This window comes from Mytilus edulis, unplaced genomic scaffold (genome assembly GCF_963676685.1).
Source record: "Mytilus edulis unplaced genomic scaffold, xbMytEdul2.2 SCAFFOLD_1776, whole genome shotgun sequence".
Classification (NCBI taxonomy): Eukaryota; Metazoa; Mollusca; class Bivalvia; order Mytilida; family Mytilidae; genus Mytilus; species Mytilus edulis.
The window spans coordinates 1-9,908 of record NW_027267573.1 but is presented as its reverse complement, the minus strand read 5'-3'; the positions used below and the strand labels follow the sequence as shown (position 1 = coordinate 9,908).

At 36.0% G+C, this 9,908-nt stretch overlaps 1 long non-coding RNA gene across 1 annotated transcript; it reads right to left on the bottom strand.

The window, feature by feature from the left end:
- Positions 1 to 4,665: 4,665 nt before the first annotated feature.
- Positions 4,666 to 6,139, bottom strand: LOC139505648 (uncharacterized). The gene is made up of 2 exons (XR_011659809.1): positions 5,790 to 6,139; positions 4,666 to 5,371 (listed from the first exon to the last, which is right to left on the bottom strand). It is a non-coding gene; the product is annotated as an uncharacterized lncRNA (long non-coding RNA).
- Between the last annotated feature and the right edge of the window lie 3,769 nt (positions 6,140 to 9,908).

The window sequence follows — 9,908 nt, the reverse complement described above, 5'->3', positions numbered from 1 at the left end:
AATGGGGCATAATAATACTTTTACTATTTTTTACCGTGGGCTTAGAACAATTAACAAATAAAGTTATTTGAAAATTACCTTTTTCGTCTATACCTCCTTTACTAATTTAACTTTATTGTTACGCCCCACCTACGATAGTAGAGGGGCATTATGTTTTCAGGTCTGTTTAACCGCTCGTCTGTTCGTCCGTCCGTTCGTTCGTTTTTTTGGTCTGTGTTTTATACGACCGCAATTTGGTTGTCACGTTGTCGTCGTCAGCGTTCTCCGAAGACACTTGGTTTCCGGACAATAACTTTAGTGCAAGTGAATAGAAATCTATGAAATTTAATCACAAGGATTGTAACCACTAAAAGAAGGCTAGGATTGATGTTTTTCATTTAAAATCTTCAATGTTTTACTCATTGAATGATCAATTCTACTGGAATTTGAATAAAACTTGTGTGCGAACGGACCTAACACCGAGAAGAGACAAGCAAAACCCAATTTATAACTAGTTTGTCATTCAATCCGATGTAGTTGCTTTCATATCTTCGGGGCGAATGACGCTCAGGTACGTTCATGCATGATGACGAATAACGGTAAAATAATACATGTGACACCCTGTCACACCCTCATATGTTACATACAAGCGCATGTGCATGTGTGAAAACAAACCAGATAAGATTTCATTATTAAACTAGATGAACAGGAATGGAATGACATAATCAATTTGTTCAAACAGAATAAGATATATTTTTTTATCCAATTAAACTGCCCTTGATTCCATTTTTTAAATTTTACAAACTGTTTGCGTTTCAATAGTATATTAACAAGCATTAATTCCGGGTGCGGGAATTTCTCGCTACATTGAAGACCTGTTGGTGACCCTCTGCTGTTGTTTTTTATTTGGTCGGGTTGTTGTCTCTTTGACACATTCCCCATTTCCATTCTCAATTTTATTAGCCTTTCAAAAAGGGCTAGTCGACTCTTAGCTGATGAAAATGGAAAGTGCTCTCGCTTTGTAGATTAATTCATTTACTAGAATAGTCACGTGCACCAATCAACAAATGTTACCACACATGTGAGGTCACACGTTATGAAGTAGTATATATCGTTTAACGTTGTTGTTTACGAAACTCCAGAAGATTCGACTATTTATAGATAAAAGTTACCTGTGTACCAATATCATGAATATGCATGACTAATGACCAGGCAAAATCTAATTGCTAAAATAGAGAGGACAGATCCGATACTCTACGGGATTGAAGGACATTAACTAGGTTTGGATTGTCCTAACCAATCAATAAACTTTGATTATTCACGTCTCGTAATATCTTCCAATCAGGTAGCAAGAAAATTTCACGCACTAACTGTCCATCGTTCAATTCTTAATATCGACTCCTAGGAGTCGATAATAAGCTTATATATATATAGTACGATATCCATATTTACGTTAACCCGAAACATTTGAATAAAATCAAAATTAAACTACCTTGACCAAAAACTTTAACCAGAAGCGGGACGAACGGACAGACGAACGCACGAATGCACGAACGAACGGACCTACAGACCAGAAAAGATAATACCCCTCCACCATCTTTTTATAAAAAGTAGGGAATGCAATTCAAAATGGCGACATAGATCCCTTTATGATTTTTTAGTCAGACGTTACGCACGATACTGGTGATACCTGACGCTACATTAAAATAACGTCGAAATACACTTTTTGACTGAAGTTTTATCCAAGTCGCTTGTTGTTAAACGAACGTATGAATTTATGTTTGTCGCGATTGTCTCCCCATTCGTTTTTACCTCTTTAAAGCATTCCCTACATGTACATGTATATATTTTCATATATTATTGGTTTCTATAACTACTGTTTCTTTATAGGGATAAATACTGATTAATAAATTTCTAGCATTTTATTTCATTAATATATTCTAAAACATTTAAATGTGTTTCTTCTGTGATTCGAATGACATTGTTTGCGGTTACTTCCGAACAAATATAGACCACTGACGCAGCAGGTACAACCGCTTTCCTGTTCACAAGACGATATAGAAAAGGCGAGTTCGTTTGTTGTAATATAGACCACGAAACATAGGTGTTCCCGCAGGGAGTAAAGATCCCCAAGAATCCGTTGTGTCAATGCGTAACGTTTCCATGCTTTTCTCTACTTTCAGCATGTAGTACTCCTCCTCATCGTCGTCAGTATATAACGCAGTTAATTGACCAAACGAAACTAATTCTTGCAAAGACACTTGTTCATTTTCTTGTGCATCCGCTCTGTATTCTCGCTTCTTTTCCCATTCAGTATAACCACCAGTTTTTATCGAATTAGAAACTGGTCATACATGTGATGACAACAGTTTACACAGAAACAAGACAATTCACTGATATTCATCAACCCTTTAGCAGAATCACGACTAGCTTTACTTGGTGAAGAGATCAAATGCTAGGCACCGGCTTAAAAGACAGTCTGTTGTCACGGTGAATCGTTTCCGCATATCGGAACATTCTTCTCTTACAATGTGACCTCGGTTGTGTTAGAAATGAATTCGCGTATTCATAGAGATCTTTTGCTGTCCTTATCTAAGTCTGTCCGCGTAAAATGGCACAGTCGGCTTGTCTCTTAATAATTCCTCCAGCAGCGTCTTGTGGTCCTGAAATGCACAGATAAGTTTTTTTATGTCAACTGCATGACATTGGACCTTACCATTTTACCGCGTTCAAGGTTTATGATTTTTATAATAGTAAAAATACCGAAAGTCACGAGAAATATAAGAGATTCAATACCCTACAGCGACTGCCAAGATGAAGAACAGAAATAAAAGCCCTGTTCCTCGATACAACGTATTTATTTTTGTTTCAGGTGTAATTTAGTCCGACGCACAAGTTTTATCAAAATACATTTATTTCAAATTCGATATAATCAAAAAACATGTAAAAAAAAATTACCGATAATGTGAATACCGGACCGCTTTTGAAATATTTACATTTTACACAAATAACTCATAAATATTCAATCAAAAGCTAAATAATATGTATTCCATTGTACTCGAAAATGTGAGTAAAATCATTAAATCTGTGTCCAACATATCTAGCGTAGAGACTGACAGGCGGACTGACATTCAACTGTATTTATTATCCTCGAACTTACTACTATTATTGCCTAATCATAGTAGTAAGTTCGAGGATAATAAACTTAATTATTATGAATAACCTTTTGCATGGGAAGTTTCAAAGAAATTTCTTGTGAAATGTTGATATCCAAAGTCGTCGCTTGTTTGACTAATATCTCCGAAACAGTGTCTGCTCTTATACTGGGCTGCACACCATTCAGTAAACTCGTGCATTGTTTCTACTGAATATGAAATCGACTGTAAATATTCCGCTATATAATTTTGGACTTGGTGAACAAAGTATTGATCATGAACTAAGTCTTGGCTTATAACGAAAAATGTTTGAATCTCAGTAAGCTCGGAACACCTGTAATTTTCACTAAAGTCACGCACACAAACACATTGCTTTTCTGGGAGATTTCTAACAACAAGTTTTTGAAATTGTTCATTTTGCCATGAAGCTCTGTGCTGATGCACTGGAAAAGTTTCAATTAGTTTTCTGAAATATGAAAACAATTCACCAACTTGACTTTCTTTTTTCACGAGCATTAGTTTCTTTATGGTTTTGTTCCCTTTAACATTAACGTTTACATTTTCAAACTGTTCCCACTTTACAAATTCCGCAGTGTCAGATACATCAAGTTCACAAGGCAGAAAATTCAAGATTTTAACTCCACAATCGGAACAGTTTCTTTTAAGGCACTGTAAATTGTGTGAACCTTCAACGTTTTCGCATAATGTTGCATTAACGACATCAGATATAGAATCGTACACAGGAGTAGAATAGCATTCATTCTGTTCATTTTAATTTCTATCAAAAGTTTCTTTCGGAATTCCATACACGATTTAAAGACAGTTTTAAATTCTACATGGTACTTGCAGCAACATGTTTGTCTGTCCTTAGGTCGGACGGGACGCACAAAGTATAGGGTTTGCACCTTTCGAACATTCTTTGAGCTATTCTAATTAGGCGTGGATCCAGAGGGGGGGGGGGGGGTTTCCGGGGGTTGGAACCCCCCTTTTTTTGGACAATCAATGCATTTGAATGGGGACATGTAATTGGACCCCCCTTTTTTGTCCTGGGTTAGGAACCCCCCCCCCCCCTTTTTAAATGGCTGGATCCGCCCCTGACTAATAGAGGGGTTTTCTCCGATAAAATCCAAATACATATCGGTCTGTGTTTTTTTCTAGTATGTGTGTCATGTGGCTTGAATAAGTTTTCGGACCAATGCGGACCCTTTTGATATTTGCCTTGTTACCAGTCGGACGAGAAATACCAGGCTTACACCAGAACTCATAAATACGTTTCTTCGTGTCAGGTGTTATTGCATCTGATCTAGTTTTTCTATTTGTGTAAGTCCAGCTTGATTTTTTAGATTTAAGTATTCTTGTTCTAATTGCATGACCACGGCTAACTCTTCTTACCGGTAATCCCAATTTCCTAGTCAGTTTCTTTCTGCATTTATTGTCACTGATTTTTTTACCACTTACTGATGAAATGATAACATTCATCGTTTTCAAAGAGTCATCCGATCTTTTCCTTTTACAGATATAAGATATAAGATATAAGATATAAGATTTTATTGATATAAAAATCCAAAATCTGGATTGTCATCAACACATACACAAAGAACAAACAAACAGTAATCATTACAATCAATTATATGTACATAAAATGGTAATATATATTTTCTTTCTTATCTATCTATTTGACTGAGGAGGTACAGTTTTACATCATAGTTATACAATTTATATACAGATGTCAATAACTGTTTTTAAATCTTCCGTCAAGGCTTTTGATGTTTTGTGTTCTTCTATTTCTTCCGGCGAAGAAATCACTTCAGAAGATTGCAGTTTTCTCACAGTCGGCGAGTTCGAATTTTGCAAGTATGCGACCATGGTTGTCACCCGCCTGTCTGGGCTCTTTGGTAGGGCCAGTTTCAGTTTCTTCAATGTCCGATGTTTTTCTGTTCTATTCTCGAAAGTATTTCGCTTATTTAAATTCTCGTTTTGCCTTTGATCATTGATATTTTCATGTTTTCTCTTTCTATATTTCCGTTTCTCTCCGTTTCTTTGACCCGTCTCATTTGTTCTTTCTCTTGTTTCTCTCTATGTTGTTTTTGGCGTACTGCCTCATCTGATAAAGCATACTCGTTTTCCTTTAGATTTCTATTTCTGTAATAAGATTCAAGCCTTTGTTCTCGTCGCTTTTGAAGCTTTTCTTGTTTGTACCGTTCAAGTCCTTCCTTAGATGACATCATTTTTTTTCACTGAAATAATTATAAAAGTTTTCATTTTGACAATTATCAACAACAAAAAACGTCTGTAACGTTACGTGTAACTTTCAAAAACGGAGTTCCATGTTTGTGACATTTTATTGGACATGCGGTTTTGTTTGTAATTTGTGCAAACCTGGGCGCATTGTCATGTTTCAAGGCTCAAAATGCGAAGAAAGGTGTGTATTTTTTAAAGCGATTAATAGAATTGAGGAAATATTCAATAAAACAAATTAATTTAATCTCATTCGACGGATTAGAGCCGGAAACTGTGTGAAAACTGTACTTGTGACAAATTCTTGGACATGAGAAAAATTCGACCTGTGTAAACCGACGTAACAACAAAGGAAAAACAATGATTTAAAAGGCGAGTCTTTGTACAAAATAATGATACCAATATTGATTAACTTACCAGTATTCTGTTAATAAAAATCAAGTCCGTAAAAGAGGGACGAAAGATACCAAAGGGACAGTCAAACTCATAAATCAAAATCAAACTGACAACGCCATGGCTAAAAATGAAAAAGACAAACAGAAAAACAATAGTACACACGACACAACATAGTAAGTTCGGCTAAAATATTTCCCTGCTTGTGGGACACTTTTTAATATCTCATTCAGGGGTCCATTGCTTCGCTTCTAGTACAGGGTTGAGTTCAATATCGTAGCATCTACGTAGTGCTTCGTAGATTTTGACTATTGAACGTGTAGCAGCTATAGACTAGCAAGTACGTAGCTGCTACGATATTGAACTCAACCCTGGTTGTGTTCCAATTTTTTGACGTCACAATGCTATGACGTTGAACGTTGCGCTGCCCGAAAATGGTGACTTTTGGTGAAAAAAATCACCAATCTTCAGCACATTTTGCCCAAATATCGGCATCTATTTGTAACGCGGGACACGAGAAAAATTACGTTATTTATAAAATCGTGTTCGGTTTATACACATACACTTGTATTAAAATGTCATTCAAGACTTAAAATAAATTCCCAAGACATTCAGCTTTATTTTGATGTAAAATTTATATGTTTTCTAGTAGCAACGACAATATAGTGACCAATTGTTGCTTATGACGCGATATTTTTTCTTGAGTGTCACCAGTTCCGTGCGTAACGTCCATACGGATATGGATAGTAAACTGCACATTGCTAGAAAAAAAAAAGAAATGATGGCAACGTCAAATACTGTAATAAAGTTATACAAATAGACAGGAAATAATAATAAAAAAAATTAAAAACATTGATTTACAAATTTAATTTTAAAGACTATTCAATTTCTAATGGTACGAATAACAATGGACTTTGTTTGCGGGATGTAGAAGCAGGGGTTTCCAGAAATCTCCCTCGTCACACCCTGTGGTCGAAAGCCATTGTTATTGTAACAACAGATCTATTCAATTTACACGTGTTTCAACAATAGAAACAATGAAGTATAACAATTGAACTGTATAACAATATAACTGGGCTGTAAGCATGAAATCGGTCATATTTTTTTTATCTGACGGGTTACGACGTCTTCACTCTAAATCGATTGGATTTTGTACGAATGTTGATTGATATTTCAGTCTTAGATACAAGATTGTTATTATTAGTTATTACGAATGTCGTTCGGGTCAAACATGGTCACCCGAGTCGTACATATTAAATAAGTAATGTCGATTTTTGCTTGGTCCGTGCATGTAACTAAAACTTTTATGATTCAAACATCTGGAAAAATTTGGAAAATGAATCTTACAATACCGATTCTAGTGCGAATAAAACGAGATTCTTAAATAAACTTCATCAGATTTACACTTGAGACCAAAGTTTGGAAACTAAAATACGTATAGTTACCCTTGGAGATCATCAAACCAAAAAAGACTTATGTAATGGGTGGTTGGGATGAACCGCTGGAATAAGTCACTGTATTATGCTCCTTGATATACGAAAAAAAAGAGATATTTATAAGTTAAAACGGATAAACGGGACTATTATCAGCAAAATTTATTTCCGGATACTATCTTATGATCATAAACAAGTTGCTGTCCATGTTTGATAGAAATACAGGATAGCTTAAAAAGTTATTTAAATTTTAGCCACAGAGTGAATATTTGTGGACGCCTCCTATGCCAACGACGGAATGTAGGATCGCTATGTATCGCTTTTTCTATAAAAGTCCAAGACTCGACAAAAGTGAGATAATTTACAGTTCTGGGTTTTTTTTTCTACTTGATTATTCACTTTTTTAAGAGTAAATAGTATATCTGATCAATGAACCGATCAACTGGTATACATTTGCATATCTTCTATTTTTTATAGTATGATCTGTGCATATCATTTGAAGCCTGAAGCCTACGTGAATTATAATAATCAGGAAGCACTTAAACACCTCATCTTATCGTGATGTATTTAAAATTTATAGTGATGAAATACCGATATATTTGCAAAAGATTTTCATAGCATTTTTCCTTTAGTAAACCTCTTGGAAGATTAATGGTTTTGAATCACCGTATGAGGTCAATCCAAATTGAATGCACCGTGTACATTTCACAACTAACATTTTAAAATGTCAGCAAAAATGTTCAAGCTTCGATGAAATGAATCATTTTCCTTCAACTTCTCGGGGGAAACTTCCAGTTTACAGATAGACATCTTTTGCAGTTCACCTATACCAAAGAAGATGCTATTAACAGGGCACTTTGGTTCTGTGATATTTTTGACATTAAAATGAAAGATTTTGAACTATCAGTTCTATGCTACAACACACATGATTTGAAAACACCTCGGATTTCCGAGGTACAACTAAAAGATATACATCTATGTAGACAATAATGTGTCCATAGCACACGGATGTCACATCAGCACAATCCTTTTCTATGTTCAGTGAACCGTGAAAATAGGGTAAAATCTCTAATTTGACATAAAAATTAAAAATATTTCAAGTTGATTGGACTTCAACTTCATCAAAAACTATCTCGACCAAAAACATTAACCCGAAGCGAGACAGACGGACGAACGGACGGATGGGCGGATGGATGAACGAACGAACAAACAAACGAACGAACGAACGAACGAACGAACGAACGAACGAACGGACGGACGGACTAACAGACGCACATACTGGAAAACATAATGTCCATAAATGGGGCATAACAATTGAGAATCGAAATAAGGAAGTTGTCAAATAGACAACAACACGACCAAAGAGCAGAAAAACAGCCGAATGTTACTAATGTTTCTTCAACACATCGAGAAAATCCCGCACCCAAAGATGGGCCATAGCAAGCCCCTAATCAGTCAATTACGTGTATTGATGTCATACATTACCCGAAACATTTAAATAAAATCAAAATTAAAATAAAACAAATAAGAATAACCTAGACCAGAGGCTCCTGACTTGGGACAGGCGCAAAAGTACGGAGGGTTTAAACAGGTTTTGTGAGGTCTCAACCCTAAAATCTAGCCAATGTAGAATAAACAAACACACAGCAATACACACAGTTCAATCAGTTTAGAAGAATTCCAAATCCGATGTTAGAATAGGTAAGAAAAGGAACCGACATAAATTTACAAAGCACTACTTGCCGTTACCAGTGCCTTGATTTTGCGTCAATCGTCATTTAATTTGCGCCAAACAAATCTTTCATTTGATCAACAATTTGGAGCCGTACCAGTAGATTTTCAGTCCACTGGTCCGGCTGGCCAGTACACAAAAAAGCTTAAATTCTACCCCTGTGACCACAAACCATATTTCATTTGCGCCAATATTGCAAGTAAAAACTGACCGCGCTGAAGTACGTCCATTATTCATTTTTCATTATTCAAAATTCAATAATGAATAATGAAATAGTTCACTATTCAATGTTAAGGAATGAATATTGAATGATGACATAGTTTGTTTCATTATTTAAGTGATGAATAGCCTCGGTAAACACCTTTGAAATGAGCTAGGTCCAATTCGGAACTTTTCCGTAGGGATGTGACGAAGAGTACCGAATGTGTTGTAGGAATTGAAAACTACGCTAAGGGGCAACTTTGCACCACTGTGGTGGCCAGACGGACCCGGATCCCAGAAAAATATTTAAGTTGGAAATAGCCTGGGTCAATACTTTTGAAATGAGCTAGGTCCGGTTCGGAACTTTGCCGTAGGGATATGCCGAGCAGTACCGAATGTGAAGTAAATACGGAAAATTACGTTAAGGGGCATATTGGAACCTCTGTGGTGGCCAGACGGGCCTGACTGGATTCCAGGAAAATATTTAAGTGTAAATAGCCTGGGTTGATACCTTTAAAATGAACTAGGTCCGGTTTCGAAACTTTGACATTGGTATATGCCAAGGTATATCGAATGTGTGGTTGGAATGGAAAATACATATTGTCTTGATTAGGGGCTGACGGGTAGCAGCAGTTCATTCCATTATTCAAAATAAGCTATTTCTTAATGTTCACGCGTATTTCGACATTTAAGTACGTCGGTACTCCTCTAATATGCGTTGCGGAACATATTTTGTTCCTCTCTTAATAAGCTTTCAAATGAGGTATAAGGTATATC